We start from the raw sequence: 17055 nt of genomic DNA, 5'->3' as shown, positions 1-17055 counted from the left end.
ACTCTCTCAAACAATATATCTGAAATCGACCTGTGATATACAGGGTATGAAAAACCGCTTGCCAAATATTGTAAATGAAAATTTGCAAAATCTTCCTTATATTAAATGGAACACCCTGTATATTATTGATCCATAAGAAGCGCCAACGAAACCTCTACAAATTTCATTAAGTATTCCCTATGGCTAAGTTCAATAGTTTTTCTTAAATGAGCATTTCTTTCGAAAAATGGTCATTTTTTCAAAGCGAAATCCATTTGACGACTGATAAGAATATACAAAAAATACCCTTTCCTTAAAATATCGCCCATTCCTAAAATTACCTGTTGCTAGATAAACAAGTTGCGAATTACACCACAAAATGGACGTTCTTGAATAGTTACAATAATTTCAAAAATCTTGGAATTTGTGCCATATTCTTTCGGTCTAAAACAACCTTTCAGCGAATGAAATATTTATTGGAAATCAAGTAGTCTGGCAAATGACAGAACAAAATATTTGGCTGCAAATGAATATTGAAATTTTTAGTCAATCGTGAAGTTGAACTGTCGGTATAATTTCATCAGAATGTTGTTATCAAAAAGTGATTTGATTGATATGATTTTCATATTAGGTGAATCAGACAGGAATTGTTTATTGGCAAGTAGAATTTATTCTCAACGGTATCCAGATAGAAGGCATCCAGATGAAAGATCTTTCCGAAAGGTCTTGGGACGATTCGTTGAAACTGGATCTAATAATTATTCCAAACATGATCGCATCAAGCCAGCTACTAATGAAGATAATGAATTGCAAGTTCTTCTTGCTGTTGAAGAAGATCCTAGTAGGAGTCAACGACAAATTGGGGAAATAGTGGATATAAGTGAGAGATCAGTGCAACGAGTATTGAAGAAACATCGCTTGCATCCATACCACGTTCAGTTACATCAAGAACTACTGTATCCTCACTTATTGAGACAGGTGGATTATCAACATAGGTGGTCGATAAATGTCTGGGGAGGCATCATTGGAGAATATGTAATTGGTCCATACTTTTTTGAGGGACATATGAATGGTGCAATGTATCTCAATTTCTTACGAAATGATTTACCAGGTTTGTTAGATGATATTCCTCTTGACCTCCGCAATAGAATGTGGTTACAACATGATGGTGCACCTGCTCACTATTCGGCAGAAGTGAGAGATCATCTAAATGAAGTATTTCCCAATAAATGGATAGGACGGAATGGGCCTGTACGGTGGCCCGCTAGATCACCAGATTTGACGAAACTAGATTTTTTCTTATGGGGATACATAAAAAATATGGTTTACGTTGAGCCACCAACTTCTCCCGAAAATATGCGACTTAGAATAACGAATGCTTTTCGCAGCATTACACCAGCTGTCTTGCGCAGGGTAGAACAGTCTTTCAAACATAGACTTCAGCTCTGCATTCAAGAAAATGGAAGACATGTTGAACATATTTTATAAAAGTTTCATTATCAACCTTAATTAAACTCTCCCTTTTGTAGTTTTGTAATTTGCCAGTTGACAAATTTGAATATCTAGAACTCAAGCTCTGAATGAATATAATAACATGAAAAAAATAGTTATTTATAATGTTTCTTTCTTTCAACTTGTTTGGTTTGATATTGCACCAATGAAAAAATAATTTTCCATTTAGCAAAAAGTGATAGGTACATACATTTATTTCGTTAAAAAATATTTGTTTGGACACCTTCTAATGTACAAAATTGAAACAAGATATCTTTCGTATATTTTTATCAGTCGTCAAATGGATTTCGCTTTGAAAAAATGACCATTTTTCGAAAGAAATGCTCATTTAAGAAAAACTATTGAACTTAGCCATAGGGAATACTCAATGAAATTTGTAGAGGTTTCGTTGGCGCTTCTTATGGATCAATAATATACAGGGTGTTCCATTTAATATAAGGAAGATTTTGCAAATTTTCATTTACAATATTTGGCAAGCGGTTTTTCATACCCTGTATATCACAGGTCGATTTCAGATATATTGTTTGAGAGAGTTACCAATGTAGAATATTCGACCAAAAAAAAATTTCAACTGGACTTGGCACCACTTTATAATTTCAAATATTCTGAGTGACGAATATTGGAAAAAAAAACCTGTCATGCTAGATATACATAAAGTTTATTTTATTTTCTATGAAGAAACCGAAAAAGCGATAAAAAATATAGGTTGCCATTTAAAAAGACACAGTTGGGATCCGCCCAGAAAAAATCGAACACCCTGTGTGACCGCCAATATTTTTATTTTGTCGAGATCGAGCAATAAGGTAATATTATAGAAAATTAGATTCCTATCTGCTTCCTATATAGAGATATGGAACACCGCGCCACTGCAGGACCCTGTATATATATATATATATATATATATATATATATATATATATATATATATATATATATATATATATATATATATATATATATATATATTATTTGGATGATGCATCTAATGTTTTCTTTATTTTCAGTATTTTACTATTAATGTGAGTTACAAAAAGGATTTGAAGCTCTATAATTTCTATTTGATTATCTGCGAGCGCTTTCGACAGCTGGTCGACAGCTTTAGGCACTCTATCTACTATGGTGAAACTCAGGACGTTACAGACAAACAATATATATTAGATTTAATGATATATCATTGTTTTATCAATTTGAAAACCACCTGTTCCTTGAAGAGGAAACCACGTGCATGATTCAAAAAGACATATGACATGTAATCCAATCCCGCATGCGCTGTATCAGCCAATTACGGGGCACAAAATCGAATTGACATTCGACATCAACAAAATTGTTTGATCTGTGACACAAAACCTTAACCCTGTTGCCAAATGATTTTGGGCAAAGTCTGGCTGTAGACATCGCATGTTTAGATTCCATTACACTTTAAAGCCAAGTAATTTTTTATTTAAACAATAACTGGAACAATTTTTGAGAAAACTTATCCTGATGGATTTTATATTAAACAATAATAATGAAAAAAGGATGATGATGTATTATATCTGGAAGATTCAGTGGTATTCTTCTCACATTTAAATAAATAATGAATTCATTTCCTCCACTGATATTGAAGTGTCCAATCTCCATATATGCATTTTCAACTAAAGTTACTTTTCTAATCCTTTTCTGCCAATCTTCTCCAGTAATATTAGATTATTTTTTAACTAGCTCTATCACCTTCTTATCAAATTTTGGAAAATTATTTTTACGCCTGATGCCTCGTTTCAATTTTCTCCAAATCAACTCTTTGGGATTGAAAACACAAAAATAGGGGGAAGTCTCAATATGGTGTGTCCATACTTTCAAGCAATAATCTCAAGGGCATACACTTTTCCAAATGTTTTTGTCTGTAAAACTTCAAGTAGTTGGTTTTTGGCCTAGTTATCTTCAAAATCCAAATCATTATCCATCAAAAAACTTTGTATTTCATCTTTCCTCGAATTTTTATTCGGTACTTTGATGAGGTGTCGCGAATGATAGGAAACGTTGTCAAGAACTATTAGCTTCCATTGTCTCATGATAGTCAATATTGCAGTCCTCAATTTTTTTTCCACATAACTTTTCAAAGAATTGGAACCCATCCTTCACTTCCTCCGCAATGCATAATAATTAGTCGCGATCCGTTGTTTGCCTGCAAACAAAGGATATGTCAGGCGTACACATTCTCGAACCATCAGTCCACCATTTCGTAACTGTGTCGTGAGTGTCATATCAAGTGTCGTCCAAATAGAAAATTTGCCGTTGTTCTTGTCTATATTTAGTTATTTGTTCTAAGTATTTGTTACGCAATTCCACAACTGCTTGACGTTTGTTTATTATTTTAAATCTAAATCCTATAGTTTCTTCATCCAATTCTGAAGAGTTTTGTCACACCAGCTCACGTTATGGCCGAAAGTATTCAATTTCTTCCTTATGATTTTAATTGTAGGAATCTCATTGCTTTTGTAACAGTCGTATATTGTTTTTTTTAATGATTTTATTCGATGAACATCTAAAGGTTTTGGTAATCCCGCATCAAATCGCGTCTTGCGTTCATAAGGTTTGTTTTTGACTATTTTAAGTACAGTTGAGAAAGGAATTTTGGTCAAATCTGATGTTGCTGGTAACAGTTTTTTTTCCTCGAAACCAAATTTGATATGTAGATTCTTATATACATTGAAACATACTCTCTGTGTTTCAATATTCAAATGCATCCGAATCTGACTCACTGGTATCTCTTTTTCGCATTGTTCACCATCGCTATTGTAATCACTACATAGGAAAAAGTCTGCGTTGTTATCACACTCGTTAAGTAATTATAACTTCACCAATATCGAATTTCAACACTCAAATCGAGATCAGTTCCTGAATTGAACATTGATAACACGACTCTTCTAAACATCCTCACATTTTATTGGTCACCGTAACATGACTTCAAATTTAATTTCAGCCAATCATAAAACTCGGTTACTAAAAATCATCCAATACAAACCGCCAATTCTTCAGTCCACGTGGACTAATACATAGCTGCATTATTTCTTTGTATTGGTTTTTTTTGGTCTTTGACTTCGCCTATAGCTTTAAGAATTACTATATCGGTTACTTCGACTATACCTTTTTTTCCATTGTATCGTCTTCGTATCTGTTAGGGTTTAGAATATAGCATATTACCACATGACAAAAGATACGGCCTGTAGATAAATGAAATACGAAATACCCAAGACCCCTTTTGAAAAAAAAACTTCTTTAATGTCAATGGCAATAATTCATATCATATTATGAAGTGTCAGTAACTGAGATTTTGGATGTTTAAATTTTTTGTATATTTGTACTAAACTTTTCAATTAATAAGTAGTAGTTACTGCATCTGTTGAAATGTCTATTGTAATAACTTTTTCTGTCGCAGTCTTACAAACAATAATCCTCAGAAGTCAAAACGTTTAATAGCTAAGGATTAACGAGATCTTACTTTGTAACGTACGATTCTAGCACGAGACGGACGGTACGTAGTGAAAAATATATGATGGAATTGGCCGATACTTGATGAAAATCCATAACAAACGTATTCAAAGAAAACTGTTTTGTGGGAAGGAGCCTTTGTATGGCGAAACACTTGTTGCATTTTTGTAAAACTCGGTCGGTCGATAGCCGGGAAGCGATTCGACGTGAGTGCTTTGTTTACTCAATCAATCGGCCGATGTGTGAGTCGATGGTTCGAGCCCCAGGCTGAACGCTCGATTTTCACTTGCTATCGTCCAACCCGTGTTAGGAAACACACGTCAAAAAGTAAGACCTCGTTTGTCCTTAGCTCGCACAAGTTTCGACTTCTGAGGGAGGTCGTTTCGTAGGGGTGCGATAGATGGTTAACGGAAAAAATACGTTACGTATAGCAGGGGAGCCCACGATGCAAAATGGGGATTTACTCGAGCGTCATTGAGACATATTAGGTCGCAAAGAAGAAAAAATGTTTTATAATATATACCTTTTCATCGGTGGGGGAAGCGGCTTTAGATTTTCTAATATGTAAAAAAGTACTGTTGCATGGACATACTCGAGCGCGTCAGATATTGATAGCATCAATGTCCTACATATTTTTAATAATGTTGGTATGTTAATCTGATCGTTTGCATGATGTGGGTGGATGTACGTAAAGGTTGAAAGTGAAAAGAAAAAAAATAATCTAGCGCGTCAGATTTTTTAAGGGGTGTTAGTGCAACAAAAAAAAAGCTCTCATTCAATAATCCGACGATTTCGATCTGACGTTAACTCACGGCCATTATTATAATGTGCAAAAAAAATTTGACATTTTGAAATACTCAAGCGCGTTAGATTAAGATATATATGGTTCTTCATGTTTTAGACGTGCTGTTTCATAATCTGACGATTATCTAGAGGGATTCGCTAAATCTGACAAAAACAATATTTTTATATTTTTTTTTCAATTTATTGAACTTAATTAATTGAAAAGCTCAGGAAATAGCATGCAAATAAATAAGTGTATGTTTCTCAAGTAGAATACGTTCATACAGAAAAATAAATTTAAAAAAATGCTCAAAAATATTTAATTTTTTATAACCAATTGATTAATTAATGAATAAAAGAGAAATTAAACTTTCTATGTTTTTCACCACTTATATTTGTAACTAACGTTACTGCAGTTTCGTCCTATAAGGACCTTCCCAAACTTATATATTGTATAAGTTTGAAAATGTCCTTATATATTGTATAAGTTTGGAAATGTCCTCATAGGACGAAACTGCAGTAACGTTAGTTACAACGCACGCACCGGCTTCTTAATAATAAACTGAACTCACCTCATATATTATCGTCAATTAATTTTCACGTCCCAGCCAGGACAAGATCAAATACAATGTTTTATATACAAAATTTATACTTCATACACTTCATACAAACCACTTACAGGTATGTTGTGTCTCGCAAATAAACTGAATGTAATAATTGATATAGATTGGACAGATTCTCTAACAAAATTAAAGGAAAAAAGTCATTATACAGCTAGTGGCAATGTCTTTGTAGGATCATCACACTTATTAATCGACCCCGTCAGTAACTGATTTATAATTTTTACTTCTTTTTAATTTCAGTGTATTATATTGTATCTATTATATTGTATGTAATAAGGTCATCCTTGTAATTAGACCTATGTGGTCTGTTAGTGTGAATAAATAAATAAATAAAAAGTGGTAAAAAACATAGAAAGTTCAGTTTCTCTTTTCTTTATTATGAATTCCTACCACGTAGTAACGGCTACATCCATTAATCAATTGATCAATCAATCATCATCTTCATCACGAAAGATTCTCTGTGCTTAGCCGTGATGGCGGCATTGCAACAAAAATCTGAGTGGGGATGGAGTGAGAGAGTAATAGATAGAGAAAAAGTGAATAGGGAATAGAGGAATAGTAACTCGGAGAGGGAAATATAGGTATCACACAGCTGCACGCATTAAACTTTATCGACGAAATTTGTTATTTCGGCTTGCGGAAATCGTCAGATTATATATTTTTCGTTATCCTTGAATTATTTCCTTCAAAATATAAAAAAATTAGCTACGCCCGAGAATGTCGAAATGACGTTATTTTTTTACAACTTTGCTGCCCTCCCCTTTCTTTACGTCACTCTCAAATTGTCAGATTACTGGAATATACACTTTTCAGCAGGTAATTAACTCACCCTACCTTAATCTGACGCGCTCGAGAATTTCTGATAATCAATTCCTTTTACTAATCTAATCGTTTATCCCTCACAGGCGGCCTTATATATGAGGCTCATATTTGGAGGAGGTACTTAACCGGGTACAAGGTATTCCCCTGTATATTGATCTGCCGCGCTTTTACTCTATTAGTAGTAAAAATCCAAAATTCCACAATTGGACTCGAACTAATGTTCACGAACCACTCCCGCTAATCAACTATAGTCCGTTCATAATTTGTCGATAACACAAAATGAGGGCCCAAGTCATAAAACGGTCGTAAAACTCGTAAAATCATAGGCGGAGGTTCCTGAGGTGTTTATTCATTAAATATAAAGCTTCAGTTTATATTCGAAACTTGCCTTGAAAGGGTTGAAGTTGTTACGAACGAAAATAATTTTTGGTTTAGTACATTTTTTAATCGCATTTAATTTACGGCTCGTTGGTGTTTCGGCGTCTACGGCAGTAATTAACGTCTCTAATATTTATTTTGCGAATTTTGTGCAGTGCCTGAGTAACTTTTTTTCATATTCCTACAAACATATACGTACCTTTCGTTCCTGTTTGTTTTGTTTGATTGCTTGCGATGGCTTCGTCATCATCATCAACATCATCAAGTTTTACACCGGTACTGTTGCGTACAGTCAGTAAGTCTGTCTATTCACCAAGAGAGAAGACTATTGTTTTGAACGTTCACGATGCTCTGGTTTCTCAGAATCCCACAAACACTGTTCAGAACGTAATCAAGAGTTGTGCCAACATGACGGGCGTAGGGGAGTCAACAATATATAGGTTCCTATCAGAAAGAAAAAAAAAGGTATAGCTAACCCAAATACAAACGAATACTTAAAGAGGGGGAGAAAACATATTGAAATTGATGAATTTGCCAAAAATGGTATTCGAAGGAAAATTCACGAATTTTTTTACAAAAAAGAAATACCCAACTTAAACAAAATTTTACAAGAAGTTAGAGACGACCCGGATTTGCCTCATGTCGGACGAACCAAATTGTGGCAAGTTTTAAAAGAATTAAATTTCCGGTGGGAGAAATCAGACCGAAAATCACTTTTGATTGACCGGGAAGAGATAATATGTTGGAGAAGAAAGTATCTAAGATCTATACGAAAATTTCGGGCTGAAGGAAGGCCAATTTACTATCAGGACGAAACGTGGGTGAACGCAGGTCATACACAAAAATTTGGACAGATAAAAATATATCAAGCTTCAGGCAACCCTTTATGGAAGGTTGGTCTACTGGTATTTCCCCACCCTCTGGTAAAGGCAGTAGATTAATAGTTTCTCACATTGGCAGTGAAAAAGGATTTGCTAAGCATGGTTTGTTGGAATTTGAATCCAAAAGCACAAAAGATTATCACGAGGAGATGACAGCTGATGTTTTCGATGTTTTCGACAGCAGATGATTGAACATATACCACCAAACTCAATTATAGTATTAGATAATGCACCTTATCATTCACGACTAGTTGAAAGACTTCCAACGACTGCGTGGAAGAAATAGCATATCATTGACTGGCTGCGAAATAAGTCCCTGCCTTACGAAGATGGAATGGTTAAAGCAGAACTTTTAAAAATTGCCCGGCAACACAAATGTAAGTTCAAGAAATACGTAGTTGACAAAATGGCGGAAAGACGAAACATCACAGTCCTTAGACTTCCACCCTACCACTGCGAATTAAATCCAATTGAACTCATTTGGGTACAAATGAAAAGCTATGTGGCTAGAAAAAATATGTCATATAAAATACAAGCTGTACGTGAATTGTTATATGAGTCTTTACAACATATTACAGAACAAAATTGGTGAGATGCAGTAAGACATGCAATAGAAGAAGAACAAAAAAGTGGGATCTTGACAATATAATTGATGCGACTGTAGAGACACAACCGCTAATTATTAACCTGCAAGACGACTCGGATTCCGAAGATGATCCTGTTTATTTTGAATTTGAATAGTTTTGTAAGTAATCGTAGTTTATATCATTTAAAAATAGGTATTAATTAAATAAATGTATCTTTTACAAATTGCAAGTAACTTATTATTTTTGAATAAAATAAAGAATTTTTTTTAAAATAGAAATACAGTTTACAGTACCTACAGCCTAAGAATATTAATATATTTATTTATTTAAAGTAACTAATGTTTTAATCATATACTCTACGACACTGGTAACTCATTTCCACTCAAAATACCTACATAATCGGATTAAAAGTTTTATAGCTGTATTGTATTTCTTCAGATACAAGGTGGGTTAGTCGACAACATCTTAAACTGCCAGTTTTAGTTTGGTTTTTGTTATTATATCATATTAGCTGTCCTCTCTGTATTTCAGTTCTCTAATGAGGGTCAAACTTGCAGTGAGCTATCAACAAATTATGAACGGACTATAGCTATCATTCGACTATGAAAGTATTGTTTTTTGAAGTACTGAAGAAATACTGTTCTATTTCCGCTAAATGATACCAGATATACAGCAGATAGAATCATAATTGTGTTTTTATCTTTGCTTATGTTACTTGATGAAAATCCACACTTCCACATTTGAAGCTGCTGATGGTTATCTAATGTCGAATATTTTTTCCAGGTGACAGTATGGGGCGATTATGGCAGAATCGAAGGCAAGAAAGTGTTCATGGGCGTGGCTCAGATAATGCTGGATGACTTGAACCTGAGCAACATCGTCATAGGATGGTATAAACTATTCGGGACGACTTCCCTGGTTAGTGGACCCCCTTCTCTTGGTCTGTCTCGTGGCGGATCCTTGGCTAGCCTAGATTCCTTCAAGTTCTAACCTCTCTTCCTGCGCTTTTAATCACGCTAGAGCCTCACCAGAGCCTACTATTCCAATAATGCCACGCAATTCTTTTGTTCACTTGTTTCCTCCACATCTCATATCATATCACGAAAGTAGCTCTGCATAACACATCGAGGGTCTGCGACAGGTCACATGTAGGTATGAATAACGCTTTTTCGAAGAGTTCTACGCTTCATTCAGACTCGCAGTTTACATTATTTCATTTATTTTCTCATTACATTTTTGATTTCAAAATTATTACATATTACATAATTGTTCACTCAAAATCACATTATGTTATGTAGAGTATAATACTTCGTTTATTAGAGAGCAATATTATTCACTGGGTGAAAGAATTTCAAAATTTCAAATCCTTACTGCCATGTAGAAACACATTTTTCATGAGTTAATTACAATGAAAACTGGGAAGGGTCATCGCTGAATTGTAAAATATACAGTTGTCAAAATAAATTATATCATAAGTTGTCACTTTGGTTGAAATTTTGGAAAATGTGTCGTTTGATACTTCGTACTAGAACCTCTGGCTCTGGATCTATTCAAAACACTTTCCCAACACCAGAACAAAAATTACGGTCCCTCGACGCGCGTTTCGCTAACCAAGTTAGCATCCTCAGGAGTCATAATGATCTTCTGAGGACGCTAACTTGGTTAGCAAAACGCGAGTCGAGAGAACGTAATTTTTTTTCTGGTGTTGGGAAATCGTTTTCAATAAATTTTGTCGATGTTGATAGGATAACATGAGAATCATGGAATATACAGGGTGTTTCAAATTCGATCCTCACCATTGGGATCTCGGAAACTATGAGAGATACGAAGATGGTTAAATTGGGACAACGGTGCGCATTTACCTGACTAACAATATGGCGTTGAGAAAGTTCTGAAATTCAAGAGTATATCCGGAAAAAAACAGAAATTTCGAAAAATGGTTTTTATTTTTTCTGGCTTTATTTTTCGAAGGATTCGAAAATAAAGTGCACTTTCACATTTCTACTTTTTTCCTGCTACATAATGGTGTTTTCAGATTTGCTATCCGACGTTTCGTCTTCCGCGTTAGAATATAAGCTTTTTTCAATAAGTCGGTGTGCTTTTTGTTCGATGAAATCTCTACTTTATGATGGTGTAAATGTTCTCAGAAAATGAAAAAAACAGAAAAAACTTTAATTTCAATTTTTTTTCAATCATTATGTACAATTTCATAAAAAAATGTGATTGCTGCAATTTTATTCAGGTAAAAAGTTTATTTATTCAATTCTAATTACATTCATGTCAAAGAAAATCTCATAATATATATATATATATATATATATATATATATATATATATATATATATATATATATGAATATCGTACTACTGAATTGAGATACTTCATTCTGATTACGTTAATAACTATAATATTTTTGAATAAGTTAATCTTGTTATTCATAAATAACTTATCTTCAATTTTAATCACCTATTCATTAGTTTTTGTCTCTTTGATGGCATTTCTTCATCGTTAGATTCGACAAACCTATCCAATTCTAGTTGATCTTCGAAATCTTCAAGACCATCACCTTCTTCGTCTCCAATATCATTTCCAGTCTGCATTGGTTCTTCATCCTCGATTGCATCTGAATAATTAACTTCCGCGTAGGTTTTTTCTTCCGTATTGGAGCAATTTTCAGAACCATGGCAATTTGAGCATTAATTTGTGCATTTCAAACCATGTTTTCGGCAGCCACATGTTGAATATTACTGGAGTTTTTCCCCAACACCAAATCGTTATTTTTAACACCTCGACACGTGTTTCGATCACCAAGTGATCATCTTCAAAGAGGAAGATTAAAACTAAGGACTAGTGCGACCTAATCCTATTTATGCTATAAAGGTAACTCATACAGGTAAACCATCCAGGCATACCAACCTAAATTAATTTTACAATTTTGCCTTACCTATTATTTCACAATATATGTTTATATAAAACAATTTTCAGCTATATAAAAATTAATTTCACAATATTGTCTATCCAAATTTATTCAATGTGTCCTTATGTAGTAATCAGCAAACCCAACAACATTATTTTATTTTATTTCAACAAGCTATATAGTATGCCCTTTGGTATAGGTCCGTCATCGTTATTCATAATATTATTGTGTTTACTTATTTCTACACTCTCATAGGCATCTAGTTGCCTGTTGTTGTTAACTTGTCTAACTAATCTTAATGAACTGAAGTATATGGAATGGTTTTGTTGCAAAATATGATGGGGCGACTGCTGATTTTTCAGGTCTTCCATATTTTAAGTGTGCTATATGTTCCTTATATCTTACTTTAATATATCTTTTTGTCTGTCCATAATATTTTGCATCGCAGTCCTTACATTCAATTTCGTAAATTCCAGACTTTTCCGAATTCTCGACTTTGTCTTTTGGACTTCCCAAAAGGCTCTGTAGTGTACGACTTGTTTTAAAAACCACCTTCATACCTAATTCCTTGAAAATCTTTCGAAAGTTCCTCGTATATTGGTGGTATGGAACTGAGATGTATTTATCTTGGTTTTTGTCCTTTCTGAAAGTCGATATTTCGTTTATTCTTAACCTAAACTTCTTTTTCTTCATTATGTCATCTACAATACCCCTCGAGAAACCGTTAGTGGCCGCCATTTTCTGTATTGTACGTCTTTCTTTTTTGAACCTATCATGTGTTAGAGGGAAAGTCAAAAGACGATGCACTAAAAAATTTAACCCAGCACGTTTATGCTGTACGTGCTTGTTTCTTTTCTAAATATATCGTATTCTAACCCTCCATATTGGCTCCTCATTACCAAAACGTCAAGAAATGGTAGTTGTCCCCTATTTTCTAACTCATATGTGAATTTTATTGATGGATATCTATTATTTAAAATGGAAACAAAGTCGTCAATATTCGATTTTTTGGTATCGAATATCGCGAAAATATCATCCACATACCTTAGCCAAATCCTAGGAAAATACTTCGACTTTTCTTTGGTTTCCATTTCGAATCTGTTCATGAACAGGTTTGCCAGGTAGGGGGCAAGGGGTTTCCCATGGCCATTCCTTCCTGTTGTTCATAAAAGCAACCTTCTACCTGGAACCGATTTTGTTTCATACACAAATTAGTAAGAGAAACGAATTCATCGATTTCGTTATTATTGAAATTATTTTTCTCTAGTAATTCCCTGAGGTATTGCAAGGTCTGTGGAATTGGGACGCTAGGGACGTTAGTTCCTTATTTCCTTGAACTATTACATCCAGTTTCACAGCTGCAGCAAATAGTTTTAGGTGATACTTCTGGAATTAATTCCTTTTCTATAAATTTGGACATAAAGCCATGTTGATGTTGCTTCCGACCCAATCTGTTGCTGTCAATTCGTTACCCAACCAGGTTTGAAGCTGATAATATGCCCTGTAACAATGTTGTTCTGCTGCTTCTTCTGTGGGTAGGAGGTTTGCCAAAATGAAAGTTGATTTGATTTTTGCCTATTGATATTTTTGAAATCCTAATTGATTCAGTGTAATTTTTTCATTTTTACTTTTATAAATAGATTTGATTTACTTTGATCCATTTTTTATATCTTCTTTACTTGCATCTTTCTTATAAAAAAACATTGGCCGAATTTGACTAATTTCTGGCGTCTAATAATGAATTTACGATACTTTTTTTTTCCTTTTACGACAAATCCAGATGTTGTATCGCAACCAAAAAAGCAATTCAGAACTGCAACAATATTTTTGAAGGATTCATGTTTGACACTATTAGACGTGTAAAATAGATCCTTTACATTTCCAGAACCTGGTTTGAGAAAATAAATGTCATGATAATCTAAATTTAATTGAATTATAAGGACCAAAACATCAATATTTCGACCCACAACAATGACAGTTTTATTAGTATATCTGGCAATTTCTATGGAGGTTCTAATTATATCAGCATCTTCTTTACAGGTAAACCTTCATGCAGGAAAACCTTCTTCATTAAAGATTTCATTATTTTGTCGTTGTTTTTCTCGTTAGATAAACATTTTTCTTGCAAGAATGGTATTTTTGTATGGTTTTAATAATCAAACTCTGGAATATTGTAAGACTTGTAGTAAGGCCCAGACCCTCCTAGCTCCTTCTCTATGAAATACCTTTCACTGGGCTAAAATATTCCGTAGGTCACTCAGGTATATAAATTATTTTAAAATGGCAATAAATAAGTATCTACAAATATTATTTGAAGAAGATTCTATGACCTTCTCAAAATATTGTAGATGTCTTATTAAATATTACCTTTATTAACTCATTTGTTTATTAATTATAGTAGTATATTTCCATTTGCAATTTTCTTCTTTATAATTGTAACATAGAATCTTATCTTTTTTGAGTGATTAAAGTGTGATTTTTAATAAATAGCTCAAAATTATACGTAATGATTAAAAAATAATTTTGAATTCGAGTTTTTTTCATTTTTTGCATTTTCTGAGAACATTTACTATAGTAATGTATATTTTTTTCACACCAACAGAAAGTAGAAATTTCAATGAACAAAAAGCACACCGACTTTTTAAAAAAAGCTGTTTTGTGGCGAGAATTTTCGATTGAAAATTAGGGAGCTTTTTTGATATCAAGTCAAAATATGGTGAAAAAAATTAATATTTCGAATCAAATGAATCACAGTGTATTTGGGACGTAGAAATTTCTTAGAAAAATTAAAAAAAAAGATAAAAATAAAAAACAAAAACTTAGTTATTTGAATTTTTCACATAAATTTTGAGGTTATGTGAAAAATTTGTTAGTACCAAAGTAGTAGATAATTTTATTACCTACAACTTTGCATTCAACTTTTTTCCATAGCACTTGTAGTTTTGCCGGAAATCGTGATAAACCATTTTTTACCCTTAAAAACTCACCCCCTACCACTTCCTGAACTCAGATCGCCCGTAATTTAATTTTCATTCCATTTTTATTATATTCCCCTTCTTTTCTAATGGGTTTCATCCTACTATTATTATTTTTTCACTTTTTACCATTTTTGAAGGCTTCAGTCCTGGTCTAATATAGCAGAAATATCGTTGTTACATAATAATTCGCCAATTAGAGATCGCTGATTTTCCCACTATACCTACTATATGTGATTTTTAAATAATTTTAAAAATCAATTTTTCACGTTTCATTCACACAAAATATAAATAATCAACATTAATTTACGCCTGGATATATCTGATGCCATCAGCACTACACCGCCAGTTGCCATGAAAATCCATCTAGACCAGGGGTCTCCAAACTACGGCCCGCGGGCCAAATCCGGCCCGCCAGTGTCATCAATCCGGCCCGCGACAGCCAATGATTTACTGTCATCAATCTGGCCCGCGACAGCCAATGATTACCTAATTGTTGTTACTATTGCTGTGATAAGTTGAAGAAGAACACACAGAATGATAATTACTCGGTTTTATTTACCACGTTTTCCGATTTCAAGAGCCACACGAAAGCTGGCGCGAGTTGCAGACTCTTGTTCAGTATTCGCTTTGGTAAACAAAGATTGCTGCGATTTGAGTCCGCGTTTCAAAGCTTCAAATTTTTCCTTCCGCAACTTCCTATATACTTGGAGTAACTTTGAAGATGTTTCGATCCATAGTGTCGTTTAATGTTATAGCCTTTGAGAACAGCTATGGTTTCATTACAAATTAAACATAGCGCCTTATTACTGTACTCAATCACAAAATACTGAAAGTTCCATTTTTCTTGGAACGTTCTGCATTCACTGTCGATTTTTCGTTTCTTTTCCATACTAACAAATCACACATAAAAACAGTAAGTCGAATCAAAATACTTTTATTGACAGGGGTTACTTTATTTCACAATAGACAGTTTCGCTTCCTTCGCCTTTCCTACGCAGACTAACTCGCAGTTGCGCCGCTAGCCTTTTCATATGCAATTATTACTGCCATCTCGAGGTGATCGGAATACACTAGCAAGAACCAGAACTTTCTCGAACCAACGCGGTAATTCTAAATATTTAATTACGCCTAATGCCACCTAGCGGGTAGCTGAAAAAGATAGTACATAGTACCACTCCTCGCCACTAGATGTCGTTAGGTGTCACAATACACAATAATAATTGAAATGCAAAAAAAGCGTAAGTTTTCTTAGGTCACGCACTTTGCGACTATCCTAGTCTAGAAATATAGTTAAGGGCAGAAATTGGCCCTTGGAACAAACTGAAAAAATCATCATGGCCCGAAGGCTTCAAAGTTTGGAGACCCCTGCTTTAGAGCGTCAATTAATAATATTTTATTTTCATGAAGCTGGAAAGAAAAGGCATCGCCTAACTTTTTATGAAGATATAAAAAGTGCGTTTGTATTTTTTGCAGTAATAAGAATCAACGAGAATCAAAATAGTACATTTTCAATACATACCGTATGATACCTATAGTTTGTAGCTTATATCGTATACAGTGTGATATAAATATCTGCAGATATACAGGTTGATTCACGGTGGATGGTGGATAGCACATTTGACGTTTCTGGTGGAACAGACAATGGAGCGTAATCTTCACCACACTTCAGCGTAATCTCCGTTACTTCAATACAGGGTGGTTAAAAAATACAGTTTTTTCGTTTTCTTGAAAAGGTGCCTGAAAGTTGAATATTTCAAATGAAACACCCTATGTATTATTACACATTCAGAAAGCTGTCGAAATTTGCTTTCTTTCCATGTTTATCATGCATATACTCAAATATTTTTTTCTGATTGATTTCGGCCTTTACTTGATGAAGATCCATAGTAATTTCAAAAACTACATCTCACGATTTGATCTTCACAAACACATGTTGTGATATATTTTTAAGTTTGTGCAAATCAAATCGTGAGGTGTAGTTTTTGAAAATACACTCAACTAATCAAGTTTCGGCCTTATGAGCATTTATTACTATTCGACAGTATTACTTTGAAGGTGATTGATAATGTTTCATGATGAATTTCACTAGTTCGGACTTCCATTGTCTACTGTATAAAATGATTT

At 33.8% G+C, this 17055-nt stretch overlaps 1 protein-coding gene across 1 annotated transcript in view; it reads left to right on the top strand.

The window, feature by feature from the left end:
* Positions 1-17055, top strand: part of Rim (Rab3 interacting molecule) — a 355610-nt gene that overhangs the window by 312947 nt on the left and 25608 nt on the right. Inside the window, exon 17 of the mRNA XM_074185890.1 lies at positions 9820-9954. The gene's annotated coding sequence lies outside the window, so the exon portion shown is untranslated. The remainder of the gene's footprint in view (positions 1-9819; positions 9955-17055) is intronic.

The sequence above is a fragment of the Leptinotarsa decemlineata genome, unplaced genomic scaffold, assembly GCF_025532065.1.
Source record: "Leptinotarsa decemlineata unplaced genomic scaffold, Ldec_3_MD MMD2_tig00078363_RagTag_RagTag, whole genome shotgun sequence".
Classification (NCBI taxonomy): Eukaryota; Metazoa; Arthropoda; class Insecta; order Coleoptera; family Chrysomelidae; genus Leptinotarsa; species Leptinotarsa decemlineata.
Note: the sequence above shows the minus strand (reverse complement) of the source record. Positions and strands in the feature narration are given on the sequence as shown.